We start from the raw sequence: 16,558 nt of genomic DNA, 5'->3' as shown, positions 1-16,558 counted from the left end.
TCTGAAGGATGCAGTGTAGTGAAGGGGTTGCAGGAACCAGCTTTGGAGCATCTAGTTTTGTCTCGGTCGCTTCTTAGCTGGGTAATGGTGACTCATTATTAATCATCTCTCCACCTCCGTTTCCTCAACTGTAAAATGAGGATATTGCTATAGACCCATCACCTAGTGTTGACCTGAGGTTAAATAAAACAGTGCATGTAAAGCAGTGAGCTTTGTGTTTCACATTGCATATGCTTAGTAAAACTTATCCCCTATTATTGTGTTCATACTGTTAAGTTACCTTCGTGTATCATTTTTCTAGAACAGGATAAGGAGTGGCTCCTTGTGAGAGGTAACATCGGACATTAGAAGAATCCAGAGCCACAAAGCCTAGGACCTGGAGTACTGGGATCCAGGCAGAGCCTCATGCCTAAAGGCACAAAGCCTGAACTTAGGTCACAGCCGCCTGGGCGGTATGGCCAAATGACTCAATATTGACGTAATGACTAATCGTCGCAGGGCTTCTTGTGTCTCTTCCCCTCCACCCCACCACAGTCACCACAAGGCTAGAACTGATCCTGGGGTCTGGCGAGAGGCTGAGCATACAGTGAGTTTCAGCAAACCCTTCCAATAAGATTGGAGAAACCAGGCAGGGCACTCTGGGCTGAGGGGTTTGCTAACTCCTTGACAGGGTGGAATTGGGGGCTCCTCTTTTGCTTTCCTTTGTGCCTCACAGAATCCAGAGTGCAGTCCCCAATGGCTGTCAGAGAGTCTTGTTCTGAGCCACAGGAGGAAGTGCCTCACACCAGCTCATAGGGAAACTCCAAACAGTCAACAGGAAGAAAATCACATATGAAAATTTTTTTGTCTCACCATTTTTCTATGCAGTAATCTGAGGGGGGAAACAGGGAGACATTTGGCTATGAGACGTTAATTGAACAGAATGTACTTTAACTGTTCCCTCTCACATCTGGGGTTGTGTGGCTGGCTCACTGATCTCAATCAAGAAAAGAGCAATGACTTATGCATTTAATGATCTTACTGGACATAATTGCCTTTCATACTGATTTGTAAGGCAGGTGCTCCCCTCTCCCACTTCAGTTGGAACTCAAAGAGGAGCCCCACTGGTTTTAATATTCTGAACCATGTAGGGTCAGCAATCTGGACTTTAAAATAAATGTTAACATTATGTATTGTGTTCTTTCATTTAATAAGAGTAATACATGGTTATTGTAAAACATGTTTTTAAATATGAGTAAAGAGTAAAAGATAAGCCTAGAGCATCTTATTGTATCAGAAAGTAAGAAAATGCTAAAAAAAATAATAATGGTAACATGTTAAAAGGGCACAGAATCTAGCTTAAAGGGACCACTAGACAATTCTGAAACAATTTGAGCATTAAGATATATAATTATAGTAATGGATTAAACCCATTGAATAAAACAAACATCTGTGAGTCCATACTTAAAAATGGATAAATAAATAGAAGAGAAGAGAAAGCTCTTTCTTACAATAAATGCCAACGAATAAATATAGACAGAATGATAGAGTTAGAAAGGCATCAATGGATGCTAAAACTCTGAGTGAACATATTTGATACAGATCAAGAAATTTATCTGATCTCAAAATAGCTCTCTATAAGATACTTATTTTCTTAAGGTGTGGAGAAAAGAAGAAGAAAGAAAAATAAACCATAAACCAGTGACCAAGAGATGACCATTATTAATGACTTAAGTGTCTTTCAGTCTTTTTCTATATGCTATAGTTTTGATTTTCTTATAAAAATGAGCTCATGCTTTTTTGTAACCTGTTTTTCTCGTATAAAATATATCATGATCTTATTTATTTGTATTTAAATATTAGTAGGCAAGTAGTGAATATTCATTGAGTGAACTAGCTGGTGGTAAGCAGCTGCATAGCACAGGGAGATCAGCTCCGTGCTTTGCGACCACCTACAGGGGTGGGAGGGAGACGCAAGAGGGAGGGAATGTGGGGATATACGTATGCATATAGCTGATTCACTTTGTTATACAGAAGAAACTAACACAACATTGTAAAGCAATTATACTCCAATAAAGATGTTTCAAAAAATTCACAAGCCTTTTTAAAGCAAGGTTGTGATGTACGTTCTTTAGTACTAATTCCTGGAAGTGGAATAGTGAGGTAAAGAAGATTCAGAACCCTAAGTCCTCTGATGCATGGAGCCAAAGTGCCCTCCAGAAAGATTTTTCTACTTTATTTTCCCACCAGTGGTGTATTAAACACATGCCTTTCAATACATTTTGAGGAGGAAGACTGGGATTAATGTGTATGAAACACCCAGAGTAGGACCCAACAGTTATTAAATCAGAAAATAATAGTCATTCAAATCCTCTTCTCTCCACGTGTAGGTTAGATTCTGTCAGGACCAAAAGATGGGGATCACTAAACAGTTTTCCAAAACCTTCACTCTTACGGCATGGAGTTTTTGTTAATGTGGAAAGCTCCAAGTTGGGGTAAACCTAATTTTAGTTGAGCCACTAAGAGACCATATCATACACCAGACCATCCTCTTCTAGTCTTTTTTTTTTTTAAATATTTATTTGGCTGCGCCGGGTCTTTGTTGCGGTGCGCGGGATCTTTTAGTTGGGACATGTGAACTCTTAGATGTGGCATGCGGGATATAGTTCCCTGACCAGGGATCAAACCCGGGCCCCCTGCATCGGGCACGTGGAGTCTTAACCGCTGGACCACCAGGGAAGTTCCCTTATCCTCTTCTAGTCTTTATCAGAAAACCCTACCACCTGTGCTAGACCTGGAGTCTGCTATGTCAAGGTAAATGATGAAGAGAAAAACCTGGTTCCTGACTGTGATAGGCCAGCACTGAGCACCACTGTTATCAACACAGAACCTCCAAAAGGCCCTCTTCATTTGGACTTTGATGCTGGCTTCTTAACACACTTGAACACCAGCATCCAGTGCAGTTTCCAGAGGTGACAGGGCAAGGTGCGGATGCACACACACTCCATGGCAACTGAGCAGGTTGCCCTCTTACGCTCGTTGGTACCCATGGCAACCCTCACCAGCTGACGTAAGGCTCCAGCTAGTTGGAGCGGAGATTTGCATTTCCTCCTGATCCATACCTGATACTGATTATTAAGGAGAACCAAGAAGAGGATATTCAGAGAAGGACCTTTGGATTCAAAAGACGAGAAATCAGTAAAGCTGTAACCATGATATGGATTTGCTTATATTTTCCTTTTTGGCTTCCACTGGCTCACATGTTCTCAAGTGATGACAGTTGGGCTGATTGAGAGCCGTTAGTCAAATCCAGTAATAGTATTAATCTGTGGTTGGAAATGACTGTTAAAGTAAGTGCCAGGCTATTCAGTTGTGGTTTTTCTTCCAGCTTCCAGTCGTGCCAGGCTTCCAGCGGGAGGAATAGAGGCTGTGGTAAAGGAAACCGTTGATAAACGAAAGAAACCAGAAACTGTCACTACCCATAACAACGAAACAACAAAAAAAATTACAGAAAAGAGGGGGAGACAAAGGAAATTGTACAAAGCGGTTTAAGCCTGCAATCTGATGTGATCATTAGGCATGAGGCTAGCGTGGTGGTGCCTCAGGTACTGACTCCAATTTTCCAGGGAGAACAGGAAGGCTATAAGTACCAAGTAACACTGCTGAGCAAGAAAGCTTTTCGTAAGGGAAGAGAAAGACTGGAGTTTAAATGAAGCTATTTTTATCAGCTTCCTAATGTGCTCCTCAGACCACTGATACACAAAAGGAAGCTAGGGGTCTGGTCACCAAATTATGTCAAAAGAGCTTACCCCATAATCCTCTTGACTGAATTTTCCAGAACAAATGTTTAATAATGTTGCACCATTCTTTAGTTTTCAAGAAATGCATGTTGTAACTGAGAAGTGCTTAGCAGTCAATGTCTTCTATTTGCTGTTTTTATTTCGAGAACTTTAGACTGGCAGCTCGCCATGTGTGTTCACCGAAGCTCCAAGATGAGTTTTTTTTATACTTTATTTATTTTTTTTTTCAAGCTGACACAGGGAATTTATTTTGTAGAAAAGCAACATCTAGAGAATGCCATACAACCCTAGTACGTCTAAAGTACTATATATAAAAATGACAATTGCTCATAACAACAACAGTGAAGCATTGAAAGATACCAAAGTACTTTCTGAATCCAAGAAATCAAATTATAACCAGTATGGTTTTAATGTCCTAATATATATCAAAATTCTAATACGCTGACATGTGGTAAACCAGATAACCAGAGCATCCAGTAATGTGACTTGGGTGACACGTAAGTTAACCTGGAGACGTCCAAGTCTTTTGACAATACATAAACTTGCTCTTACTCATCTGGTAGATCTCCACACAAATATTTTAAAATTCCAATTTCTTGGTCAAGTGATATATTTTGCTTGAGTTGGTTAAATACATTTAGACGTCTCGATTATACAAAGTTAAATGTACAACTAAATTAGTAAAAAGTGCTGAGATTTTATGGCAGCATTAATACTCTGACAAAAATGTTTATCAATGTACTCTATACTCGATATTGCCTTTTTTCATTTAAATCTAAATTTTTCCCTTCTATTTTTAAACAAGTTTTGTGATTTTTTTATACAGTTTTTTCTTTTTTCCCCTTATTTCTTAGCTTAAATCCAGTTTAAGCTTTATTGGTATCTTAGGCTTCATGTGTATTGTTGCTCCTAAGCACCAGCAGTTCTTCAGAGGCCTAAAATCCGGCATGGGAATTATTATATTAAATTAGTTCTAGGAGGGCTTCCCTGGTGGCGCAGTGGTTGAAAGTCCGCCTGTCGATGCAGGGGACACGGGTTCGTGGCCTGGTCCGGGAAGATCCCGCATGCCACGGAGCGGCTAGGACCGTGAGCCATGGCCACTGAGCCTGCACGTCCGGAGCCTGTGCTCCGCAACGGGAGAGGCCACAACAGTGAGAGGCCCGCGTACCACAAAACAAACAAACAAAAAAATTAGTTCTAGGAAAAACATTAAAGACATTTTTTTCTGAAATATACAGAACATGTCATGCCAAATCTCGTTTATACAATAAACCAGTAATATTGGTAAATTGCATATACAGCTTATATTCCCAAAATAAAATAACTTAAATACTAAAATGTACCTTTATGTTACCATCATAACTGACCTTATAAGCATAACAAATGTCAATATCAATATAAAAATCACAAAATCCACTAACCTTAAATGCTACGTATCACAGCATACACACTCATCTCCCTATGACCTGTTCAAACTACAGACAGCAAACTATAGCTTTAAGCTACTCTAGCATTTACACCCTAACTAGAAATTTATACGAAACAATTTTATGTTCAGTTATGGAAATAGCAACATAATTCCAAAACCCAAAAGTATCCCAGCATTCTGTAAAAAGAAATATCCCCAGCGGCTACATCCATGGTCACTAGCATCATTGTGCAGCGTCTCAGGTACCATGTCAACCAGAGCCACATATGTGAATAAGCCCGCAGTAACTGCAGATATCCACATAGAAACAGTTTCAGCATAATGACCAATGCAAATTCCTGTTGCCATTCCAAGATACGCCAGCATGGCTGACAGAGCATTATAAAGAACAGCCTGCTTAACAGTCATGCCAACCTTTAGTAAAACGGCAAAGTCACAACCATCCTGTTTACAAATCCACTGTATACAGTTGAGTCGAGCAGTGTGACCATTCAGGTTGGTAATAACAACACTTTTCTGAGGGTCGTAGAGCACCACAGAACAGGACATGCCGAAGGCCAGAAGTCCTCCGGGCCCAGAGCTCCAGCTCAAGGCTCCCCGCACCCGGTTCGGGCAGCAAAACACGTGAGAGGTCTCCAGTACAGGTGCCATCATGTTGCTGGCTGGTTAGCAGCCCTTTATATACTTTAAAAAAGAAAGAACTGTCAGTAAATATGTATTCAGTGAACTGAAAAGTTAAATGGTTCTATAAAGGAACAGCAGGTATAAGTTCCAGAGTAACATCAAAGAGCATCTGAACATAGTACACCTGAAGCATTTCACTGTCTCCCAACAAGAAAACAGCAATTTTCATTGCTACCATGTTTCACATATTGCACTTTTTTTTTTTTTAAAGACAGCCTTGCTCTGTCTTTATTAAAGATACAGTAAGACACAGTTGAACAACATATAGCCCTACATCTTAGCTTTGGGATATGCCAGTGGTTCCCAAACTTTGTTGCACGTTGGAAACACTTCGGGATATATTTTTTTTAAATACTAATGCCTGGCTCCTACCCCCATATGTGTTAATAAGGGGTACAAATTGGGCATCAGGGTTTTTTAAAGCTTCTACCAGTGAGTCTAATATGCAGCCAAATATGGAAACCACTGGGCTACCTACTTATCCAGTGAGGAAGGATGCCAGTTGGGGAGAAGCAGAGTACTTACTATAACTTGGTCGAATCCCTTAAGAAGCAGCAGGGACTCTGTGATGGGAAAGAAGCTTTAGATAGCCTCCCAGAAAAGCCTGAGAGGAGAGACAAGAGTTCGGTATCTTTCTGGAAAAAATCAGATCCACAGAGTTGAAAGGTGGTGATGATGAATCAATTTTGACATTTTGTGCTACTTAAGGTAGAAGGGCTTAAGAGGTAAACAGGAAAGATCAACAGGAAATACAGAAAAGTCAATTACATTCTTAAAATAGTAGATGGCAGCTGTCCTTTAGAGTATGTGTTAGTTTAATTGCCAGCCTTGGAGGGGTTAGCACAAAATGGAGATTAAGAAATACTTCACATTATTACTGAAGAGCAGACATAGCTTTTTGAAGCAGTTGAACCATCATGGGATAAACTAGTGCAAACTCTTTGCCTTCTCTGCTTTTTACTGATTGAACATAAGCTTCCAGGATGCCCCTGATGAGGAGAAGCCACTGGGAGAAGCGTGCGTGGGACCACTCGGCCCTCTGGAAGGGGGATCTCAGCTCAAGGCGTGCTCTTGTGAACAAAAACTGAATAATGATGCTGAATGGAATAATGTCCCCCAGTGCAGGGCTGCTGGCCACGTGTTCACTTGTCTGGAAGAGCAGTGGTCTGAATGACCTCAGCATTCGATAGGACTTTCCTAAATCAGATACTCTTCTGCAGAGGTCTGGTCCAAAGTGGCTAAGTTGCACTGGGATCCGAAAGCCCCTCAGCAGCTAACTCCGTGGAGCCAGCGGCCCCACCCATTTTTTCCATTTTTGATTATTTCTAGAATCAGGATGTAAATTGGAATCAGTTGGTAGCATCTTAGGTTCAATGAAAGATGGTGGTTCTGCTTAAAAAGCAAAAGTTAGTAATTTTCTGCATATCATTGGTGTCCAATGGCTGGTTAACTCTGGGAGTCAAAAGACAATTTTAAGCACTGGTAGGGAAAACGCATTTAATTTATGGACTTTTTTTCTTCCGGTTTTATTGAGATATAATTGACATACAGCACTGTGTAAGTTTAAGGTGTATGCATAATGATTTGACTTACATGCATTGTGAAATGATGAGCACAGTCGGTTTAGTGAACATCCATCATCTCATATAGATACAACATTAAAAAGTAGAAAAAAAATATATTTTTTCCTTGTGATGAAAACTCTTAGCATTTACTCTCTTAACAGCTTTCATACATAACTAATTATATTAGTTATGTGCTAATTATATTCATTATGTTGATGAATAATTATATTCATAATAATTGAATTATTATTCAATTCAATAATTATAGTCATCAGTTATATTCATCATGTTGTACATTACATCCCTGGTACTTATATGTCTTATAATTGGAAGTTTGCACCTTTTGACCACTTTCCTCCAGTTCCCCCTCCCCCGCCACCCTATCCCCACTCCTGCCTCTGGTAACCACAAATCTGATCTCTTTTTCTATGAGTTTGTTTGTTTGTTTTTGAATAAAATTGACCTACAATACTATGTTAGTTCCTGGTACACAACATAGTGATTTGTATTTCTCTGCATTTCAAAATGATCACCATGATAAGTCGAGTTACCGTTAGTCACCATACAAAGATATTATGTAATTATTGACTATATTCCCCACACTGTACATTTCATACCCATGACTCATTGATTTTGTAACCGAAAGTTTGTACCTTTTAATTTCCTTCACCTATTTTTCTGTTCCCCCCAACCTCCTCTCCTCTGGCAACCACCTGTTTATTCTCTGTATCTGTGACTCTGTTACATTTGTTCTGTTTTTTAGATTCCACATACAAGTAAAATCATGCAGCATTTGTCTTTCTCTGTCTGACCTATTTCACTTGGCATAATACCCTCTAGGTCCATCTACGTTGTCACAAATGGCAAGATTTCATTCTTTTCTATGGCTGAGTAATATTCCACTGTGTGTGTGTGTGTGTGTGTGTGTATACTGTGTGTGTGTGGACAACTTCATTATCCATTTTTCTATCAGTGGTTACTTACACTGCTTCCATATCTTGACTATTATAAATAATACTACAGTGAACATAGGGGTACATATATTTTTTTGAATTAGCATTTTCATTTTCTTCAGATGAATACCGAGGAGTGGGATTGCTGGGTGATATGGACTTTTTAAATTATAATTTAGTATGTAAGTAATGGTCCTTGGGGCATTCAAGGAATAACCTAAAGAACCTAAGGCTGAGAGTTAGTGTTGCCCTCGTTGGTCACTGCCCGCCAATGGCGATGGCAGAGCGGGACAGGGGTCTGCCCAGCCTGGATGGTCCACACAGGGTGTGTTGTCCTGCCGCCTGTCAGAGTCCACGCCTTACAAAGCAGGACTCTGAGGCAAACCCCACATTTGCTCTGAAGTGTCCTTCTATCTGGGCACTGGCAGAACTCCCAAACAAGTGGGGAAAGGTACCAAGTTCATCCTCAGATGAGTGGATCAGTTAAACATGAGACAGTAGAACATTGTTCCATGAGGGGCCGTGGGATTGGTATGGCTGCGTTCCCCAGCTGCTCCATGCTCAGCCTGCAGACTCTTCCCTGGTATCGAGGTCTTCCTGCTTTCAGGTGCCAGGTTTATCTTTTAAAATAAACCATTTATTTTTAAAATAGTACTGATGCTAATAAAATAAAAATGCCAAAGATATGCTAAATATATAGTATATTTTGGTAAATTAATAAAGAGGAGCAGTTCAGTTACCATATAAAATTTAAATTTAAATGTCTTTAGACTTTTTAACATGCAAAACCAGAGTAATCTAAAGTGTGTATTAGTTTTGTGCTAAAGCTGTACAACTTGAAAGTGCGTTTTATGAGCAAGGCATACAATGTGCATTATCAAACTACACCAATATTTTATTTTAAATATATTAGATACTCTCACCTATAATGCTTTGTAAGCTTTAAAGGGCTGTACTTAATTAGCTGAGATGAACGCAGTACAAACTTACAAGTTTGTAAATTTATTTTGGGCCTCACTTTTTTGTGTACTTTCCCAAAATACGGTAATCACCTTGTATGTGTACCATTGGGTTTGCTGTCTGCTGTTTATTACCTAGTAGATGTTAGAGTTTTACAATTTGATATTTGATCTTAACCTCTCTAAGCCTCAGTTCCTCCTTTTAAAGTGAGGATAATGCTATGTACTTAGCAGAGTGTTTTTACAATTAAATGAGATAATACATGTAGAATAAAGCAGCTCCTGTTCTATTAGATGTGCTAGGTAATAGGTAAGTTGCCTCTGTTATTAATAGCCATCAGTGTTGAAGAAAAGTTACCTACTTAACATTTTTTAGGTTGCACTGGTTTTTATCTACATAATTTCTTTAAGATAATGGTCTTAAAGGCTAAGGTTTCTTATATACTTCCTTAAAGTTCCTTTCAGTTTTAATCTAGCCAAATGTGGTCAGAAGTTTGTTTATAGGTTGAAAGAATCTAAATTCCACTTTCAAGGAAAATGTGTCCCTCAGTTACAGTGCTAGGCCTACCAGTGATGATCAAGAAGTCCAGATGATCAATAAGTAATTATACTTTATAATCAGAAAGTAGACATTTATATGCTTAATATCTAAAACTGACCAGAGTATTTTCTGAACTCAGAACCCGTTTTTGAGTAAATGTTCATATGCAATTTAAATCTTCCATTTAGTTAAGAAGTGTGTGAAACCTGATGTAACCTGACAGCCCCTTGTGGCCACATAGTCTTAAATATATAAAAAAATACCTCCCAAAGCTTTTTTTTTTTTAATGTCTATATATTCATCTTTTTCTAAGACCATAAATGTAGAGATGGCAGAACATGACTGGATTTTTACTTCTCATTTTTAACAACCTTTATTGCATTGTTCCTCTTAAAAAGTAATATGTTAGCAAAATTTTAGAAAGTTAGATTTAGGAAAATGCAGAGAAGCAAAAAAGACAGGGTGAAAATTACCTGTAACCCATAAATAGGTAGCATATATCATAACATTTTCATTATATCCTTCTTTCTAGTCTTTTTGATATATATTTTTATACAATATCAATATGTTTTATATTACATAAACATTTAATATATATTTCCAGTTTTTAAATATATAAATTTATAGTAATTATTACTGTACATATTTTTTACTAGTTATTTCCTTTGTATGACTGACAAAACTTTATGCCCATGATGTCCTCCTCTTGTAGTTGTAAAGTCAAATGCATGGTGGATAGAGTTGTACCTAGAGAATGTGTACTGCAAACAGATCATAACTAGAATATGCCTTTAACCTCCTCATTCTTATAAGTTCATTTGTTTCATAAATAAATTAAGTAAGGCCAAAGATTGACCTTAATATCTCTTTTGTAACATATTTTTAAATGTGCTATGGTAGATTGCATTTAAATATATGATATAATAATATCAATAAGAAATCATTAAGAATATTGATTCCAGCTTTTGTACTTACCACATGTATGACTGTGTCTGTTAAAGTTACAAAATCTTCCTGAGCCCCAGCTTCCTCATCTGTAAATTGAGGAGAGTATTGCCTGTGCTTCAGGATTGTTTGTAAGGATTAGAAAAATATGTCTTACCTATCGCTCCTATCCCATTTCATTAGGCAAAATTATCTGGCTTTGTTTGGCAATTGAGAAGTAGAAATTCACAGAAGTATTACCAATGGTGAATAAGCATAAAAAGTGTTCAAACTTACCACTAATCAGGGAAATAAACATTCTAACAAGAGTTTATTAATGCATTCAGAGAAAGAGGGTATTTCATTTACTACGGTATTCCTAGCATCCAGAACAGCATCTGACACTCAGTAAATATTCTCTGAAGGAATGAATAAATGAATAGATGAATGAACAAAATATCAAACCTTGAGCAAGTCATTTAATCTTGCAGGACCTCAGTTTCTTCATTAATATAAGGAAAAGACCATATTCAAGCTCAACTGGTGGGGGTAGAGAGGAATGCTCTAACTAATTAGCCTTACTGCCATGGGTACTGAATAAGGAAACACATTTTCCCTCATATTTGTCATTGTCCTGACTACAGCATCTTTAAAGTTTTCTGAGCCAGTGATTTTGGTAAGTAGCACAGCAGAATATCATGGGTAAATTAAATTCAGAGATTTGGTCCAGAGGTAGGGCCAAAATAATAGCACTGAATTTTTCTTTGCATATTTAGCCATAATGAAACAAGGAAAAGAAACTGCCAGTAGGGAAAGGGGTGGGGGGGGGGGAGAGGGTGGGATGGAAGATAATACAGTATGAAGCAAAAAGGAATAACTTGGAATGAGTTAGAGTTCATCATATTTGCTACTTCTTCTTTTTGGAGTATAGTTGATTTACAATGTTGTGTTAGTTTCTGGTGTACAGCAAAGTAATTCTGTTATACATATATGTTCTTTCTCATATTCTTTTCCATTATGGTTTATTACAAGATACTGAATATAGTTCCCTGTGCTATACAGTAGGACCTTGTTGTTTATCCATTCTATATATAATAGTTTGCATCTGCTAGTCCCAAACTCCCAATATATTTGCTACTCGATTGGCATTACTTTTACCGAAGAGCTAATTTTACTTCCCAGCAGTTCTGATTTGTCCACCTAGTTTATTATTTTTGCAGCACATCTGTGGTATACAGTGGGACAGAAGCTGTGATATCGGTTCTTTAGCAGATGAGCAGAGGTTAAGTGGCTGGCCTGCCTGCACTCAGTGATTTGTTAATCAGTTACAGAGCCAGCATTAAGAGCTGGGTCTTCTGTCTCCTGGGTTATATACTCCTTTCCATTGCACATGGCTCAGTGCTTCTGTCTTGTTCTGAAGAAGGCTCTACAGGGGACACAGCCTTGCCCGGTTCTAGAAATAGCATCATTACCTGACAGGTCGGTCTGCCAGGATGACCATTTTCATGTATTTAGGAGGCTAGGGTTTAACCATTTTTTTCCCAAGAGGAAGTAGCCATAACCATGCACCAAAAATAACGCCTTAACTGCTAAATTCTGCTTAGTAGGTGGTTTCCCAGAGATGATCCAATGCAGTGAGTCATCACTCTGAGCTCTTATTAACACACTATTTCTCTTTTTCACTAACCTCTGGTGCTTTTGGTTACGTGTTTTTTAACCTTTAGAGCCTTTCTGAGAGGCTCACAGTCTTCATGCTATGCATATAAACCATCCCCCACATGTCCCTCTTTTCCTTCTGCTTCCACTTTTCAAATCTAAGGTAACCCCTGATTCAAGAGAACAGTCAGGATCATGACCTCAGACAAAAGAGCAACAGTTTCTCCAGTTGGAAGCAGCTCCATCTCACTCCCAGTAATAATAAAAAATGTAAATTAATGTAAGCAAATGTGAGGGACCCATATCAAGAAAACTATAAAACTTGATTGAGAGATATAAAAGACCTACGTAGATGTAGAGAATATTTGAATATTGGAAAGATACTACATTTTCCTGAAAAGATTGAATATTCAGAGGATACAAGATCTTTCCAAACTAATTTATAGGTTTATGCAACTTCAATCAGAATCCCAGTAGGATTTTCTAAAATGCATTTGGAAGAGCTAAATTGGTGAAAATAGCCAAGAATTGTTTGAAAAAAGTTATAAAGGGAACCTCCTACCTCCAAACACTAAAATGCATTATGCAGCTACAATAATAAAAAAATTTGGTTCCAACAGAAGAAATGACAGACATTAATGGAACAGAATAGAGAACCCAAGAAAAAACTCTAATTTAGGAAGTGATATAATTTATCATAAATCACAAATCCTGGAGGACAGAATAGCTTGTTCAACAAATAAGATAAGGTGACTTGGTTGACTCATTGGGGGAAAAAAATGGTAATCTGATTAGATTCTCTCTATTCTTTACCACAGAGCAAGTAACAGATGGCTTAAAGACTTAAATATTAGTAATGAAACAAATAAAGGATAAAGATACTATAGAAAATATTGATGACCCTAAAATGGAGATAAACTTTCAAGGCATTAAAAAGTCACAAAGGGGCTTCCCTGGTGGCGCAGTGGTTGACAGTCCGCCTGTCGATGCAGGGGACACAGGTTCGTGCCCCGGTCCGGGAAGATCCCACGTGCCGCAGAGCGGCTGGGCCCGTGAGCCATGGCCACCGAGCCTGCGCGTCTGGAGCCTGTGCTCTGCAATGGGAGAGGCCACAACAGTTGAGAGGCCCGTGTACCGCAAAAAAAAAAAAAAAAAAAAAGTCACAAAGAAAAATATTATTATATTTTTGTAATATAAAAATATTATATTGACTATATAAAAATTGAAAACTTCTGTTCATCAAAAAATAAAAATACTGCAGACAAAGTTAAAAAGCATATGGTAATCTTGGAGAAATTGTTTGCAATGAATATGACAAAGGCATAACATCCTTAATGAATAAAGAGCTCTTAAAATTAATTGGGAAACCACTAGCACATCCCAGTGTAGCTGTACCACTTTCCTATCACATTATGTACATGACAGAGCTACATGGTTTTTTGTTGTTGCTGTTGTTGTTAATTTTTATTTTATTTTATTTTTTTGGCTGTGTTGGGTCTTCATTGCTGCATGCGGGCTTTCTCTAGTTATGGCTCGCGGGCTCTAGGCAGGCAGGCTTCAGTAGTTGTGGCTCGCGGGCTTAGTTGCTCTGCAGCATGTGGGATCTTCCCGGACCAGGGATCAAACCCCTGTCCCCTGCATTGGCAGGCGGATTCTTATACGCTGCGCCACCAGGGAAGCCCACTACATGGGTTTTATAAACAGAATACAGTTCAGATGACACAAGTGAAAGAAATAAAGATCTTATTTTCCTTTCACATACTCTTTGTTCAAAGGCAGTTTAAAGAAACTACACATTATGCTATAAATACTTCAGGACAGTTTGTCCACATTGACACTTCCATTTCCTAAAATGAAACCCTCACTGGCCCACAGGGAGAAAAAAAAGGCTGGCTTTGTTAACCAGCTTTATTTCAACAAGCACATCCATATGGTAAGAACTTCCTCTGATGAGTCATCCACAGTTGTCAAACACCAACTTTCCTTTGTTTGACCCATGTAGAAATAAGATCTGTGGAAGCATAACGCAAGAGCATGAATCATTTAATTGTGTTTTATTCCTATCTGAATTTGCAACTGTCACAAACCCGCTATGTCCACCATGAAAAATTGCATTCTTCAAATATCACTGAAAAAAAATCCTATTCAAATGGGTCTGTTCTGTCTAGATAGTCTGTGAAATTTCTAAGGAATGTTGTGGGCTTTGCTTCCTGTGCTGAATTGTTGAGTTATCACACATTACTGGATTCTACCCAAAATGTTCTGGATAGGAATACTATATTCATACAGGATACCAGTTGTCTTTCCCATTTAGAAAGGAATAAAGGGAAAGGTTTTCCTGCTCCTTGTTGTAAGATATAAACTCTAAAAGGGTAGGTAGAAATGTGTGTACAAATAACATTTTATTAATATGTCCTTGATTTTTTCCTTCATAGAGGCTTGAGTCATATTCAGTCCCAGCTTTGTTATGACTGCTAACCACTGTCTTGTCTTTTTGTTCTTATTCAAACCAAGGACTATACAGCCAGGATTCCGATCCTGGTCTGGAGTATGGTGCCATCTTTGTTTGAAAGAGAAGAGACCTTTAGAGATCCCATCTAATCCATTTGCATCTAAAAAGAGAAAAGAAATGATGCTGTTATTTCTTCTTTTTACTTTTCTCTATTTTCCAGACTTTCTACAATGCATATATATTTCATAATCAGAAAAATCATTTTTTTAAAAGTAGCCACCCATCATTAAAAATATAAATGCAATAAGTAAGCCTTTTAAAAAATTAAGCTGGCTCTTAGGTCAGTAAAAATTTATCCTGAGAAAAGAAACGCTAATTTTGTTGACTGATCCCATTAATCTCTCAGTACTAGAGACATGTAGACAACCTCACTGACATTCAGTGACCAGTGCCCATGTTTGTACACTAACTAGATTTTTTTTTTTTTTTAAGGAAAAAATGAGAAAATCAGTTTTCCACTGTTTGGAGTATTTTTAACCGATGATTGAATCCAATTTGAGGATATTTTTGGGTCATTTGTAATACTGTATGAGTGATACTTTTGGTTCCCTCTTGAGCAAAGCTGCTTTTTTGTTTTAAATAAGCCACTTCAACCAACAGACATGTCTGTTGCAGAAAATTCCTAGTGATTATGTTCCCCCAAAATCAACATTAAAACTTTTAGCCTTGGATTATGCATCATTTTGCTGACAGCTGGCTGATGTCAATATTAGAGTGTTTGCAAGAGAGAGCATATGCATATGAGCATAGAGGTGATCATAATTATATACTCAGAGACACACCCACATTAGAACCCATAAAACTCTCTTTGGCAAAATTGCTGTGTCAAAGACAAGACCAGTGGATTCAAAGATTAAAAGTAAGAGTGTTTGTTTGTTTTGTTTATTTATTTATGGCTGAGTTGGGTCTTCGTTGCTGCGCGCGGGCTTTCTCTAGTTGCGGTGCGCAGGCTTCTCATTCTGGTGGCTTCTTTTGTTGCGGAGCATGGCTCTAGGCATGCGGGCTCAGTAGTTGTGGCTTGCAGGCTCTAGAGCGCAGGCTCAGTAGTTGTGGCGCACAGGCTTAGTTGCTCCACAGCATGTGGGATCTTTCCGGACCAGGGATCGAACCCGTGTCCCCTGCATTGACAGGTGGATTCTTAACCACCAGGGAAGTCCCAGTAAGAGTGATTTTGAAAGCCACATATTGGTTACCGTAGTTTAAGTAATATTTGTTATTGGAGTATGTCACTATTAGACGAGCTTACTTTAACATTTTCTAACTTTTACTCCTTGTGTATTGCTTTGATGTCAGCCTATCAGAAAGAGAAAACTTGGCTCACCTGTGTCACCTTGGTTCACGTGGCTAGTCTGTTTTACATGGTATGTGTTGCTGATTAATCACAGTACTCTCTTCTACTGCACCTATATAGCACTTCAGAATCATTCTCAACCTAGCTCACAGCCTGTTGCTACCAGTCAGACTGGACAAGACGAATTCTCTTTGTCATCCTAGATGTGTAGTAGCGTCACCACAGTCTCTATTGGTGGTCTCCTCTTTAGACCATGTACTTCCCT

The 16,558-nt window shown here is 38.4% G+C and overlaps 1 protein-coding gene and 1 pseudogene across 4 annotated transcripts in view; one reads left to right on the top strand and one right to left on the bottom strand.

Moving 5' to 3' along the window:
- CDK6 (cyclin dependent kinase 6) overlaps positions 1-16,558 on the top strand; it is a 226,328-nt gene that overhangs the window by 183,493 nt on the left and 26,277 nt on the right. The window lies entirely within an intron of this gene.
- Positions 4,936-7,819, bottom strand: LOC113618366 (zinc transporter ZIP6 pseudogene; annotated as a pseudogene).

This window comes from Aethalodelphis obliquidens, unplaced genomic scaffold (genome assembly GCF_003676395.1).
Source record: "Aethalodelphis obliquidens isolate GAN/ISIS:26980383/991018 unplaced genomic scaffold, ASM367639v1 scaffold5, whole genome shotgun sequence".
Lineage (NCBI taxonomy): Eukaryota > Metazoa > Chordata > Mammalia > Artiodactyla > Delphinidae > Aethalodelphis > Aethalodelphis obliquidens.
This window is presented reverse-complemented; position numbering and strand designations above follow the sequence as displayed.